Consider the following 14,988-nt stretch of genomic DNA (forward strand, 5'->3'; position numbering starts at 1 on the left):
CCGTCCTGTCTCTCTGTAGCACTGTCTTAGGCGTCTCACAGTACGGACATTGCAATTTATTGCCCTCGCCACATCTGCAGTCCTCATGCCTCCTTGCAGCACGCCTAAGGCACGTTCACACAGATGAGCAGGGACCCTGGGCATCTTTCTCTTGGTGTTCTTCAGAGTCAGTAGAAAGGCCTCTTTAGTGTCCTCGGTTTTCATAACTGTGACCTTAATTGCCTACCGTCTGTAAGCTGTTAGTGTCTTAACGACCGTTCCACAGGTGCATGTTCATTAATTGTTTTGTGGATCATTGAACAAGCATGGGAAACAGTGTTTAAACCCTTTACAATGAAGATCTGTGAAGTTATTTGGATTTTTACGAATTATCTTTGAAAGACAGGGTCCTGAAAAAGGGACGTTTAGCCCTTACACAGCCTGGAGGTGTGTCGGGTCATTGTCCTGTTGAAAATCAAAATAATAGTTCCACTAAGCACAAACTGGATGGTGTATCGCTGCAGAATGCTGTGGTAGCTATGCTGGTTAAGTGTGCCTTGAATTCTAAATAAATCACAGACAGTGTCACCAGCAAAGAACCCCCACACCACCTCCTCCATGCTTCACAGTGGGAACCACACATGCAGAGATCATCCGTTCACCTACTCTGCGTCTCACAAAGACACAGTGGTTGGAACCAAACATCTCAAATTTGGACTCATCAGACCAAAGGACAGATTTCCACCGGTCTAATGTCCATTGCTCGTGTTTCTTGGCCCAAGCAAGTCTCTTTTTCTTATTGGTGTCCTTTAGTAGTTGTTCTTTGCAGAAATTCAACCATGAAGGCCTGATTCACGCAGTCTCCTCCGAACAGTTGATGTTGAGATGTGTCTGTTCCTTGAACTTTGAGCATTTATTTGGGCTGCAGTTAACTCTAATTAACTTATCCTCTGCAGCAGAGGTAACTCTGGGTCTTCCTTTGATGTGGCGGTCCTCATGAGAGCCAGTTTCATCATAACGCTTGATGGTTTTTGCAACTGCACTTGAAGAAACTTTCAAAGTTCTTGACATTTTCCGAATTGACTGACCTTCACGTCTTAAAGTAATGATAGGCTGTCATTTGTCTTTGGTTATTTGAGCTGTTCTTGCCATAATACGGACTTGGTCTTTTACCAAGTCTTCTCTATATCTTCTCTATATCACCCCTACCTTGTCACAACACAACTGATTGGCTCAAACACATTAAGGAAAGAAATTCCACAAGGCACATCTGTTAATTGAAATGCATTCCAGGTGACTACCTCATGAAGCTGGTTGAGAGAATGCCAAAAGTGTAGAAGAATATTTTGAAGATAAATACACAATGCAGAGGATGAGAGGATGAGAGATCTAAAAATGAAGTAGTTGGGTCTCAGTTCAACAGCTGTTTAGAATCTGTGGAATGTCAGTCCTGAACTCAAAGCGACATTTTCATTGGCCTGTACATTGCGTCTGGAGCAGGATACTGTGTTCTTTGGCCATTGGCCCAGTTGTACTGCAAGCATTTCTGATTGGTCAACCCCAGGCTAGGGTGGGGGGTTATACGTGGCATCCTGTTTCTTTGTTCTGTGGAGAAAAGCTGAGGACAAGGGAGACTGAACATCTACCTCCCAGCATAACATCTATGATTTGTCCTTCTCAAATAAATCAATTTTTCTCCCCCTGATTTGCTTTGGGGTTTGTGTTATTGAAGAATAACATCAACTGATAACAAGTGTGCAAAGTTGCCATCAGGGCAAAGGGTGGCTACTTTGAAAAATCTAAATTTGAAGAATATAAATATAAAATATATTTTGATTTGTTTAACACTTTTTTGCTTACTGCATGATTCCATATGAGTTATTTCATAGTTTGTCTTCACTATTATTGCACAATGTAAAAAAAGAAAGAAAGAAAGAAAGAAAACCCCCGGAATGAGTAGGTGTGTCCAAACTTTTGACTGGAACTGTTTGCCATCTTTTGGAAGAAAAACTATTGAACTCATATTGTAATTAATTATAGGTCATATTTCATAGAAATCTGGAAACACTTTAAACAGGACCTAGAGTCAAGGTTGTGTTCAGTCTGCATAAACGGAGGTTGTTTTGAAAAAGTCTTAGTCTGTTCACCTCAGTTTCACCCAGTTCTGAATACAGATGCCCAAAATGTCTGTCCTTGCTCACAGACACCTCCTTCCACTCTCCACCTCCTTCTCTGGCTTATCTCCAGCCTCTCACCTTGCTGCTCCAGCCCATACGTCCCCTCTACTCCTCCTCTTCCTTTCCCTCCCCCAGACCTGGCTTGTCTCCAGCCTCTCACCTTGGTGCTCCGGCCCAAACCTGCGCCCATACCGCTGCAACACAGTGTAAGACACAGTGTAGCTCCCTTGATTCTCTCTGTCCTGATCAGACTCTCATTATCATCTCATCTCTAAGACAGACCAGCCAGCCACAATGGGAGCTACACTGTCTTAGCCAGAAGAGATTCAGCAGAGGTGAGAGAGATAGAAAGTGAGAGGTAGAGAGACAAAAAGAGAGAGCGAATACAGAATGTCAGCTTTTATTGTAGGGTATTTTCATTCATATCTGTTTTATGTATCTAGTGCCCCCATTCAGTTACTATTGGGCAAAACATAACCCAAAACACACCCAAAACAAATTGCAAATGCATTTAAGGTGTTTGTAGTCACAAGCTTGATGTGGTCACTGTGTGCAAGGAATATAGGACCAGAAATACAAAACTTTTGACTACTTTAATACCATATTAGTGTGGGGGGGTACACCCTGTCACGTTTGAAAACTGCTCCCCTTACAGACAAGACTGAATCTGATACATGTACCTTCCCTAGAGAGTTCAGACCTTTACACCTTGTCTAAATGTAGCATGTACAGTTGAAGTTGGAAGTTTACATACACCTTAGCCAAATACATTTAAACTCAGTTCACAATTCCTGACACTTAATCCTAGTAAAAATTCCCTGTCTTAGGTCAGTTAGGATCACCACTTTATTTTAAGAATGCGAAATGTCAGAATAATGGTAGAGATAATTATTTTTCAGCTTTTGTTTCTTTCATCACATTCCCAGTGGGTCAGAAGTTTACATACACACAATTAGTATTTGGCAGTATTTTTGGACGTCACACCCTTAAAAAATGTATTGAAAAAAGTATATATATATATATATATATATATATATATATATATATATATATATATATATAAATAATATCACCTGACATGTCTGTGTCCAATGAAATGAGGGGCTAAAGTGGGTGTAGCCTTTTGTCTTGGGGTGGAGCAGTCCTTTCAGGAAGCAAAGTCGCATTGGGGACAGTACCACCAATTGGTGAGATAAAATCACTTTAACATGTTTAAATTGAAATAACTTTATATAAAAAAATATATGCATGTTCATGAGTATGTAAAGAACTAATGTTTGATTGTTTAAAGACTCATTTTGTTTTTATTTATATACTAAAACTGTGTTTTTTGGTCAGTTGCCCCAGGGCAACATTGTGCAGTTAGACCACTTTTGTTCGGGCAATATCATGCTAAACTGTGGAGATGTGCATTATGACCATAGTCAATGTTTTTACTTTACTATCTACTGATACTTACCGGAAATGGACACAAGAACATTTTAAGGGCGGAAGGAAAATTAGCACGCAGTTAGGGTCATTCCCTCTGACAGTGAGCTTGAGGAGAGTGACAATGACAGTGAGCTTGAAGAGAGTCAGGAAGAGTGGATCACCGAATCAGGTTTGAGAGACATTTATGATGTCAGGAGTCATTTAGGGGTCAGTCAGCAAAGTAACGTGTGTGTGTGGTGTTTGTGCATGTTTGTTTGCATGCGTGTCAGTGGATGAAGAAGGGTATATGACACATTCAAATGTGTGCTACCTGCTTTCTTTTTTAAAGAAGAATGCCTGTCTGTTGACAATGAGACTGAGGATGAAGATGATGCAGAGGTTGATATTCCACGCCTACCCCGATGGAGCACACCCCACAATGCTTACCCAGAATGCCGGGCCTGCTTTCAAGATCTGATGATATCATGTCCCCCCTCCAGTACTTCAAGCAGGTTCACCGAAGACATTCTGGAAGTTATTGTAGGGCTGTCAAATCTATACAATGTAATGCAAACAAGCCCCTTAACCTTGGCAACAGATTACCAGGCGTCAACTTGATGTGCGATGCTGAGCTGAAGACCGCAGGACTTGGATCTTTTGAACAGAAGATGGCCATGGTTGGAGAAACCACCTTGCACGTTGTGAATTTGTACGATAACTTCTCAGTGACCCTTCTGAGTGATTACACTGGAGCCCACCCAGTCATCGAGGTTGACAGGTGGGATCGCAAGCAAAAGATGATCACCAAAGTATACAACAAGAATATGGGTGGGGTGGGTCTGCTTGACTCACTGATTGCACTGTACCGGAACAAAATCAGATCAAAGAAGTGGTACCCCCGGCTGGTGTTCCGCTTCCTGGATATGATAATCTTGACCACCTGGCTGCTCTACCGAAGAGATAGTGAAGGCACTGGCATGAGAAAGAAGGAACAAATTAAGCTGTATATCTTCAAGTCATACATCGCTGAAGGCCTATGCAAAAATGGAAAGGGTCTGGAGCGCAAGAAAGGTCGTCCCAGTTCCACAATTGCTGGTGAGTATGAGGAGAAGAGGAGAAAAGGACCCCTGCTCCAATTCCAGTCCTGATGTGCGCCTGGATGCCACAGCCCACTGGATGATTATGGCTGAAAAGAAGGGGAGATGCAAGGTACCAGGGTGCAAAGGTACATCAAAAGCCAAGTGCCAGAAATGTGATGTCCACCCGTTTCACATCCACCAGCAACTGCTTTCTGAGGTTCCACACAGAATAGGAAATCAGAGTGTGCTTTGTAAAAAAGAGAAACACTGATTCAAACAATAACCCACACAAACACACATTCAGACACACTGAAACACACACATACTCGCACATATACCTGCACACACAGGCTAACCCCTCTACACACACTCTCTTACACACCGAGCAAGGCAACCCTTGTTCGGATTTCGCCCTAACCCAACTGGACAAGAGGAATACCTATGTAAGAATGCTGTTCATCGACTACAGCTCAGCATTTGACACCATAGTACCATCCAAACTCGTCATTAAGCTCGAGACCCTGGGTCTCGACCCAGCCCTGTGCAACTGGGTCCTGGACTTCCAGATGGGCTGCCCCCAGGTGGTGAGGGTAGGAAACAAGATCTCCACCCCGCTGATCCTCAACACTGGGGCCCCACAAGGGTGCGTTCTCAGCCCTCTCCTGTACTCTCTGTTCACCCACGCCTCCAACTCAATCATCAAGTTTGCAGACGACACTACAGTGGTAGGCTTGATTACCAACAACGATGAGACGGCCTACAGGGAGGAGGTGAGGGCCCTCGGAGTGTGGTGTCAGGAAAATAACATCACACTCGATGTCAGCAAAACAAAGGAGATGATCGCGGACTTCAGGAAACAGCAGAGGGAGCAGCCCCCTATCCACATCAACGGGACAGTAGTGGAGAAGGTGGAAAGTTTTAAGTTCCTCGGCGTACACATAACGGACAAACTGAAATGGTCCAGCTACACAGACAGTGTGGTGAAGAAGGCGCAGCAGCGCCTCGTCAACCTCAGGAGGCTGAAGAAATTCGGCTTGTCACCAAAAACACACAAACTTTTACAGATGCACAATCGAGAGCATCCTGTCGGGCTGTATCACCGCCTGGTACAGCAACTGCTCCGCCCACAACCGTAAGGCTCTCCAGAGGGAGCCGTAAGGCTCTCCGTAAGGCTCTCCAGAGGGTAGTGAGGTCTGCACAACGCATCACCGGGGGCAAACTACCTTCACTCCAGGACACCTACACCACCCGATGTCACAGGAAGGCCAAAAAGATCATCAAGGACAACATCACCCGAGCCACTGCCTGTTCACCCCGCTATCATCCAGAAGGCGAGGTCAGTAAAGGTGCATCAAAGCTGGGACCGAGAGACTGAAAAACAGCTTCCATCTCAAGCCCATCAGACTGTTAAACAGCCATCACTAACATTGAGTGGCTGCTGCCAACATACTGACTCAAATCTCTAGCCACTTTAATAATTACAAATTGGATGTAATAAATGTATCACTAGTCACTTTATATAATGTTTACATACCCTACATTACTCATCTCATATGTTTATACAGTACTCTATACCATCTACTGCATCTTGCCTATGCCGTTCGGCCATCGCTCATCCATATATTTTTATGTACATATTCTTATTCGTTCCTTTACATTTGTGTGTATAAGGTAGTTGTTGTGAAATTGTTAGATTACTTGTTAGATATTACTGCATGGTCGGAACTAGAAGCACAAGCATTTCGCTACACTCGCATTAACATCTGCTAATCATGTGTATGTGACCAATAACATTTGATTTGACCCAGACAGTCATTTGGATGTTGGTTTATATGAAATGTGAGAAACATTTATACATGAGGTGTTAGTTGTAATTAGCAGTAGTTTGTTTATTTGATTGTTTGATGTTTTGACTTTAACGCTTATAATTGTTATTGGTTGGAACTATTTGTGTTTGATCTTTGACTAAATAAAACATTTAGTAATGCATATATTGCTTGTTTTCCTTATTCCACTTATCATATGTACTATAGAAAACCTTGGCGTTTCAGTACCCTCGTAGCACAACCAAATTCACATTTTATGATAAACTCAGCAAAAAAAGAAATGTCCCTTTTTCAGGACCCTGTCTTTCAAAGATAATTCATAAAAATCCAAATAACTTCACAGATCTTCATTGTAAAGGGTTTAAACACTGTTTCCCATGCTTGTGCAATGATCCATAAACAATTAATGAACATGCACTTATGGAACGGTCGTTAAGACACTAACAGCTTACAGACGGTAGGCAATTAAGGTCACAGTTATGAAAACTTAGGACACTAAAGAGGCCTTTGTACCGACTCTGAAAAACACCAAAAGAAAGATGCCCAGGGTCCCTGCTCATCTGCGTGAACATGCCTTAGGCATGCTGCAAGGAGGCATGAGGACTGAAGATGTGGACAGGGCAATAAATTGCAATGTCTGTACTGTGAGACGCCTAAGACATAGCTACAGGGAGACAGGACGGACAGCTGATCGTCCTCACAGTGGCAGACCATGAGTAACAACACCTGCACACGATCGGTACATCTGAACATCACACCTGCGGGACAGGTACAGGATGGCAACGATAACTGCCCGAGTTACACCAGGAACGCACAATCCCTCCATCAGTGCTCAGACTGTCCGCAATAGGCTGAGAGAGGCTGGACTGAGGGCTTGTAGGCCTGTTGTAAGGCAGATCCTCACCAGACATCACCGGCAACAACGTCGCCTATGCGCTCAAACCCACTGTCGCTGGACCAGACAGGTCTGGCAAAAAGTGCTCTTCACTGACGAGTCGTGGTTTTGTCTCACCAGGGGTGATGGTTGGATTCACGTTTATCGTCGAAGGAATGAGCGTTACACCGAGGCCTATACTCTGGAGCGGGATCGATTTGGAGGTGGAGGGTCCGTCATGGTCTGGGGCGGTGTGTCACAGCATCATCGGACTGAGCTTGTTGTCATTGCAGGCAATCTCAACACTGTGCATTACAGGGAAGACATCCTCCTCCCTCATGTGGTACCCTTCCTGCAGGCTCATCCTGACATGACCCTCCAGCATGACAATGCCACCAGCCATACTGCTCGTTCTCAGTGTTATTTCCTGCAAGACGGGAATGTCAGGTTTCTGCCATGGCCAGCAAAGAGCCCGGATCTCAATCCCATTGAACACGTCTTGGGACCTGTTGGATCGGAGGGTGAGGGCTAGGGCCATTCCCCCCAGAAATTTCTGGGAACTTGCAGGTGCCTTGGTGGAAGAGTGGGGTAACATCTCACAGCAAGAACTGGCAAATCTGGTGCAGTCCATGAGGAGGAGATACACTGCAGTACTTAATGCAGCTGGTGGCCACACCAGATACTGACCCCCCCTTTCTTCAGGGACACATTATTCAATTTCTGTTAGTCATGTCTGGAATTTGTTCAGTTTATGTCTCAGTTGTTGAATCTGGTTATGTTCATACAAATATTGACATGTTAAGTTTCCTGAAAATAAACGCAGTTGACAGTGAGAGGACGTTTCTTTTTTTGCTGAGTTTAGTATCAGGGACCCCCAAGCTCCCAAAAAATGAAATATCCACCCCCCCCACCCCCCCAAATAAAAATTCATGCCATAGAGGATTAAGGAAATTGCTTGGCACATAAGGCAGACAGTCCAGGAAAGGCATTCACCCGCCAATACAAGACACTGTCATGCTAGTTTCTTTCTCTCTTCCAAATCGAGAACAGCCCTAACAATGCAGCAGAGCACAGAGGGATCAAACTATGTTCAGGAGCCGCGGTTTTAGTTTCACTTCTTAAAGAGAGAGAGAAATAAAGCAGCCCATAGGGATGAGTGCTGTGCTCTGTGAATGCGTGTTAGTGAAGCAGCTTACTCAAGCCAGCCAAAATGAGGCCATTCCGTTCAGGTAGAAAACTCACATGCTTATTTAGTATACCAGGAACATCATTTTCCAGGAAAGGCCATGTAGATCTGAGAGGATTAGATAGGTGGAAGAAATATAGTATGATGACGCAGACAATATAGGATTTCCACTAAGTCAGAAGCCAAGATAAAGCCATTACCATTTTGTTTAGATATATATACACACACTCCTAGGTGTTGAGCTAGGGGAGTTGATTTGAAATTCAGAAGGCATGTACTGTAGGTGAGGGTGAAAGTTGCTCCAAGATCTAAGCTCTCCTCCATGTCGGTCTTTGGAGAGGGAGAAAACTACTTGACAAAGAAATTATTGAGGACAGACACTCAATCTAAATTGGAACCTTCAGTGCAAAATGTGTGTTATTTTATCTAATGAGGTAAGAGGATAAAGTTTTTTTGTTTGCTCTCAGAGTCAGGGGGAGGTTAGACTTTAATTAAAAAGATAGTAGCTGGAATCTCAAATTGAGACTGCTGATATGATGGATTTAAAAAATAAATAACATCTAGAATTTAAGGTGTAAATTGGTTTTAGCGGCCTTTCACACCTTTTCTCTCTTGTCCAAGTGCACTACATGATAAAATCCGGTGTATAGAAAAAAAAAACTGTGACAAATGTGTTATAGCCTATATCCGTTGTTCAAACGGACTGTGTATGTGGCTATTCATCTTCCTGAAAAAAAATGTAATCAAATTTTATTGGTCACATACACATATTTAGCAGATGTTATTGCGGGTGTAGTGAAATGCTTGTGTTCCTAGCTCCAACAGCACAGTAGTATCTAACAATTCACAACACACAAATCTAAAAGTAAAAGAATGGAATTAGGAAGTACAGCTGAAGTCGGAAGTTCACATACACTTAGGTTGGAGTCATTAAAAATAGTTTTTCAACCACTCCACAAATTTCTTGTTAACAAACTATAGTTTTGGCAAGTCGGTTAGGACATCTACTTTGTGCATGACACAAGTAATTTTTATAACAATTGTTTACAGACAGATTATTTCACTTATAATTCACTGTATCACAATTCCAGTGGGTCAGAGGTTTACATACACTAAGTTGACTGTGCCTTTAAACAGCTTGGAAAATTCCAGAAAATGATGTCATGGCTTTAGAAGCTTCTGATAGGCTAATTGACATAATTTGAGTAAATTGGAGGAGTACCTGTGGATGTATTTCAAGGTCTACCTTCAAACTCAGTGCCTCTTTGCTTGACATCATGGGAAAATCAAAAGAAATCAGCCAAGACCTCAGAAAAAAAATTGTAGACCTCCACAAGTCTGGTTCATCCTTGGGAGCAATGTCCAAATGCCTGAAGGTACCACGTTCATCTGTACAAACAAAAGTACGCAAGAATAAACACCATGGGACCACGCAGCCATCATAACGCTCAAGAAGGAGACGTGTTCTGTCTCCTAGAGATGAACGTACTCTGATTTGAAAAGTGCAAATCAATCCCAGAACAGCAGCAAAGGACCTTGTGAAGATGCTGGAGGAAACAGGTACAAACGTATCTATATCCACATGAGTCCTATATCGACACAACCTGAAAGGCCGCTCAGCAAGGAAGAAGCCACTGCTCCAAAACCGCCATAAAAAAGCCAGACTACGGTTTGCAACTGCAAAGTACAAAGATCGTACTTTTTGGAAAAATGTCCTCATCTGATAAAACAAAAATAGAACTGTTTGGCCATAATGACCATGGTTATGTTTGGAGGAAAAAGGGGGAGGCTTGCAAGCCGAAGAACACCATCCCAACCGTGAAGCACGGGGGTGGCAGCATCATGTTGTGGGGGTGCTTTGCTGCAGGAGGGACTGGTGCACTTCACAAAATAGATGGCATCATAAGGAAAGACAATTACGTGGATATATTGACGCAACATCTCAAGACATCAGTCAGGAAGTTAAAGCTTGGTCGCAAATGGGTCTTCCAAGCGGACAATGACCCCAAGCATACTTCCAAAGCTGTGGCAAAATGGCTTAAGGACAACAAAGTCAAGGTATTAGAGTGGCCATGACAAAGCCTTGACCTCAATCCTATAGAAAATTTGTGGGCAGAACTGAAAAAGCGTGTGCAAGCAAGGAAGCCTACAAACCTGACTCAGTTACACCAGCTCTGTCAGGAGGAATGGGCCAAAATTCACCCATCTTATTGTGGGAAGGTTGTGGATGGCTGCCCGAAACATTTGACCTAAGTTAAAAAATGTAAAGGCAATGCTACCAAATACTAATTGAGTGTATGTAAACTTCTGACCCACTGGGAATGTGATGAAAGAAATAAAAGCTGAAAGAAATAATTGTCTCTACTATTATTCTGACATTTCACATTCTTACAATAAAGTGGTGATCCTAACTGACCTAAGACAGGGAATTTTTACTAGGATTAAATGTCAGGAATTGTGAAACACTGAGTTTAAATGTATTTGGCTAAGATGTATGTAAACATCTGACTTCAACTGTATATAAATATTAGGATGGGCAATGTCAGAGTGACTTTCGAATAGAAAACAATATATACATATGAGATGAGTAAAACAGTATGTTAACATTATTAAAGTGACCAGCGATTCCATGTCTATGTATATATGGCGGCAACCTCTAAAGTGCAGGGTTGAGTAGCTGGGTGGTGGCCGGCTAGTGATGGCTATTTAACAGTTTGATGGCCTTGAGAAAGAAGCTGTTTTTCAGTCTCTCGGTCCCAGTTTTAATGCACTGGTACTGACCTCGCCTTCTGGATGGTAGCGGGGTGAACAGGCCGTGGCTCGGGTGGTTGATGTCCTTGATTATCTTCTTGGCATTCCTGTGACATAGGATGCTGTAGGTGTCATGGAGGGTAGGCAGTGTGCACCCGGTGATGCGTTGGGCAGACCGTACCACCCTCTGGAGAGCCGTGTAGGTTGCGGGCGGTGCAGTTGCTATACCAGGCAGTGATACAGCCCAACAGGATGCTCTCAATTGTGCAACTAATGGTTTCTGAGGGCCAAATTTCTTCAGCCTCCTGAGGTTGAAGAGGCGCTATTGCGCCTTCTTCACCACATTGTCTGTGTGGGTGGACCAATTCAGATTGTCAATGTGTACACCGAGGAACTTGCTTTCCACCTTCTCCACTGCGGTCCCGCCAATGTGGATAGGGGGCGTGCTCCCTCTGCTGTTTCCTGAAGTCCACGATCAGCTCCTTTGTTTTGTTGACGTTGAGGGAGAGGTTATTTTCCTGGCACCACTCCGCGAGGGCTCTCACCTCCTCCCTCTAGGCTGTCTCGTTATTGTTGGTAATCAGGCCTACTACTGTTGTGTTGTCTGCAAAGTTGATGATTGAATTGGATGCGTGCGTGGCCACGCAGTCATGGGTGAACAGGGAGTACACGGGAGGGGGCTGTGCATGCACCCTTGTGGGGCTCCTGTGTTGAGGATCAGCGAAGTGGAGGTGTTGTTTCCTACCTTCACCAGCTGGGGTCGGCCCTTCAGGAAGTCCAGGACCCAGTTGCACAGGGCGAGGTGCAGACCCAGGGCCCCGAACTTAATGAGCTTGGAGGGTACTATGACAATATGCTGCCATATCATAGCGAGAGTCTCTGAAAAAGGAGCTAGCCAACATTTGCAATGATAATCAGAAAAAAATTGCCTTTTTGACCGCCTGTTTAGGTCTTGCTTGTGTTTGATATGCTTGTACGAACATGTCTTTTGTGTGGGCTACAACATGAAAAAAATATAATAAATTGCACTCAAATTTTAACATGTCGATCATATCTTTAGCAGCTACGTAAAAAAAAAGTCAGGTTCCAGAGAATCTGAAATCGCAGCCACTCCGTTCAAGAAAATGCAACACACTTGTACAGATAAAATCAGGGCTATATACTAACCAAGACACGACAGGACGGTGTAAACACACTTCTATAGAGCAAATGGTCCTGACAGCACTAAATATCAGGAATGACTGGACATTCTTACTCAGCCTCACCACTGCTTTTAACAGCAGGCTGGGAAACTGTTTAGATCTTTGCTTTAATAAGCGTTTGTGGTGGGGAGAGTTCTACTAAGCTAAAATATGGAATTGCTGTAATATGTTTAAAAAAATGATGGAGCCCTGTAGGTATTTTATAAAATACTGAATTTGGCCTTTACAACTATAGCCCATAGAAACGTATTGAATAACATTCATAAATGCAAAACAGAAAGTAAAAAAAAGATATAAAAAAAGAATAATGTTTTTGCCCTACATCTAGGAGAACTAAGAAAGCTCTGGAAATATATATATATTTTTTAACACATATTTAACCCCTTTTTTGTTGGCGCAAAACTACATTAATACTTCCATTCCTTTTTCAAACCAGTAACCGAGTTACCTTCAGACGAGTCCTGTGACTTGTGTGAGAGAACACCATCGTGTTTGTGAGAGTTTCCCTTTTCCACAGTGAGGTCATATTAGTTTGTAGCCCAAACGGTTCGGACGATACAGACAGCGCTGGCACATCAGCGTTACAGACTTCAGACGAGTCCCATGAGGCTTGTGGGGAATGAGAGCAAAACGGTCTCATCTTTCCATATTAGTTAGTAAACCAAACCGTTCGGATGTTACAGGCGTTTTCGTGAGAAGACTGATTTTCAGGAAGGGGAACATAGGCGGATGCGGTGCAAAAAAAACATCTCTAGCTTGAACTGACGGATTTTGATGGGAATTCTTTTGTTATGTTCATTAGATTGACGCATGGTTGTATCAATAGACTCTTAATGGTTAAAGTCTGGCAGAAGAAGTTCATGCACTCAAGAATGTCCACATTTGGTTTCCGCAGAGGCGAGACGAAGGACGAAGAGAGACGAGGAGTAATACAGAAAGATACCTTTTACTCTCTTCATCATAGAAATGAAGAGAAGGAGGGAAAACAGATTTCAAAAGAGAGGGTTAGACAGAGAAAAGAGAGAGGGATGTGTGGTGTGTGTCTTAATTTCAGTTCATTACATCATGTGAACAGACATAAGCCTTAGCACTGAGAGGGGGCTCACCTCCCCTGCAGTGCCCCTGAGGGTGCCACGGGTGTCTTGCTGTGATACTGTAATTCCAGCCCACTGCCAGCCAAAGGGTCATGGAGAAGATTAGAATGGGATTAAGACCAAGGACAGACCCAGGATTAACATAAGAATGTAAGGCCAATTTTGAGAAGAGACACGCCTCTATGTTACATTACACATCAGGTCGTATCCAAACCTATGGGGTTATCTTTGTAAACAAAAATCTAGATAATGTAGACAGTTTAAGAGTCCTTGGATGTCGTTTGTACCTATGATCGCAGTACAGCCGTGCTAAAACCACAATCAATCGTGCCCCCTTGTGATTTATTGCTTTAATATTTGCATCAATGCAGGAGCAATCCAAATACATGTACACTACCGTTCAAAAGTTTGGGGTCAAAGAGGAGTGGGAGGCCCCGGTACACAACTGAGCAAGACGACAAGTACATTAGTGTGTCTAGTTTGAGAAACAGACGCCTCACAAGTCCTCAACTGGCAGCTTCATTAAATAGTACCCACAAAACACCAGTCTCAACATCAACAGTGAAGAGGCGACTACAGGAAGCTATATCCGTAAACACGACGGTAGCAAGTTTTTGCCAAAGGCTACGTGAGGTAACCCATTCTTCCGGTTAGACGGCACCAGAGCAGTGTTCAATATCATTATGGCACGTAAAAAGCTTCCAAACCTTTTTCTACAAATAACAAAAATAACATTTCTCATTGGTCAAGTCCAGGTAGTTCCTGCTCTGTTTCATAAAACTTTCTTCAGTTTAGTGTCTAACGAACATGACCCAGAGTGGAGTGTTTGGGTTTGTGATTAGACTAAAAATGGCAGTTTGATTACTGTTATTAAGGATTCAATCAGAAACCTGTAATTAGCCAAAATGGCTGCCTTTGTGTGCTGATTAGCACCATAGAGGTCTGTAATAAGTACAAACGGGGAGAAAAGGCCACTCTGGTGTTCTGTCCCAAATGGCACCATATTCCCTACATAGTGCCTATAGGTTCTGGTCAAAAGTAGTGCACTATGTAGGGAATAGAGTGCAATTTGTGATGCACAAAATGGGCAATGTCATTAAGGTATATTATTCTAGGGATTTCCGCAATGCAGCTTTCGACTGCAATACAATTATTTAGTAGGTAGAGAATGAAGAGGTGTGGCTTGTGGAGTCGTGAGTCATTTACAGCCCAAATCAAATCAAAGTTAATTTGTCGTGTGCACAGGATACAACAGTTGTAAACAGCGAATGCTTACTTACAAGCTCTTCCTCAACAATGCAGTGTTCAATATCAAATGTAAGAAAATAGAAAAAAACTGAATATGATCTTAAGAGCATGGAATCAGTACTAGGTCAGATATATTGTACCCACTTCAGCACAATTCAATTT

General features: G+C 43.0%; 1 protein-coding gene across 1 annotated transcript in view; it reads right to left on the reverse strand.

Annotated features, from left to right (window-relative positions):
* hhat (hedgehog acyltransferase) overlaps positions 1-14,988 on the reverse strand; it is a 114,416-nt gene that overhangs the window by 2,775 nt on the left and 96,653 nt on the right. The gene's annotated exons all lie outside the window — the stretch shown is intronic.

This window comes from Salmo salar, chromosome 01 (assembly GCF_965601325.2).
Source record: "Salmo salar chromosome 01, fSalSal1, whole genome shotgun sequence".
NCBI classification, from domain to species: Eukaryota; Metazoa; Chordata; class Actinopteri; order Salmoniformes; family Salmonidae; genus Salmo; species Salmo salar.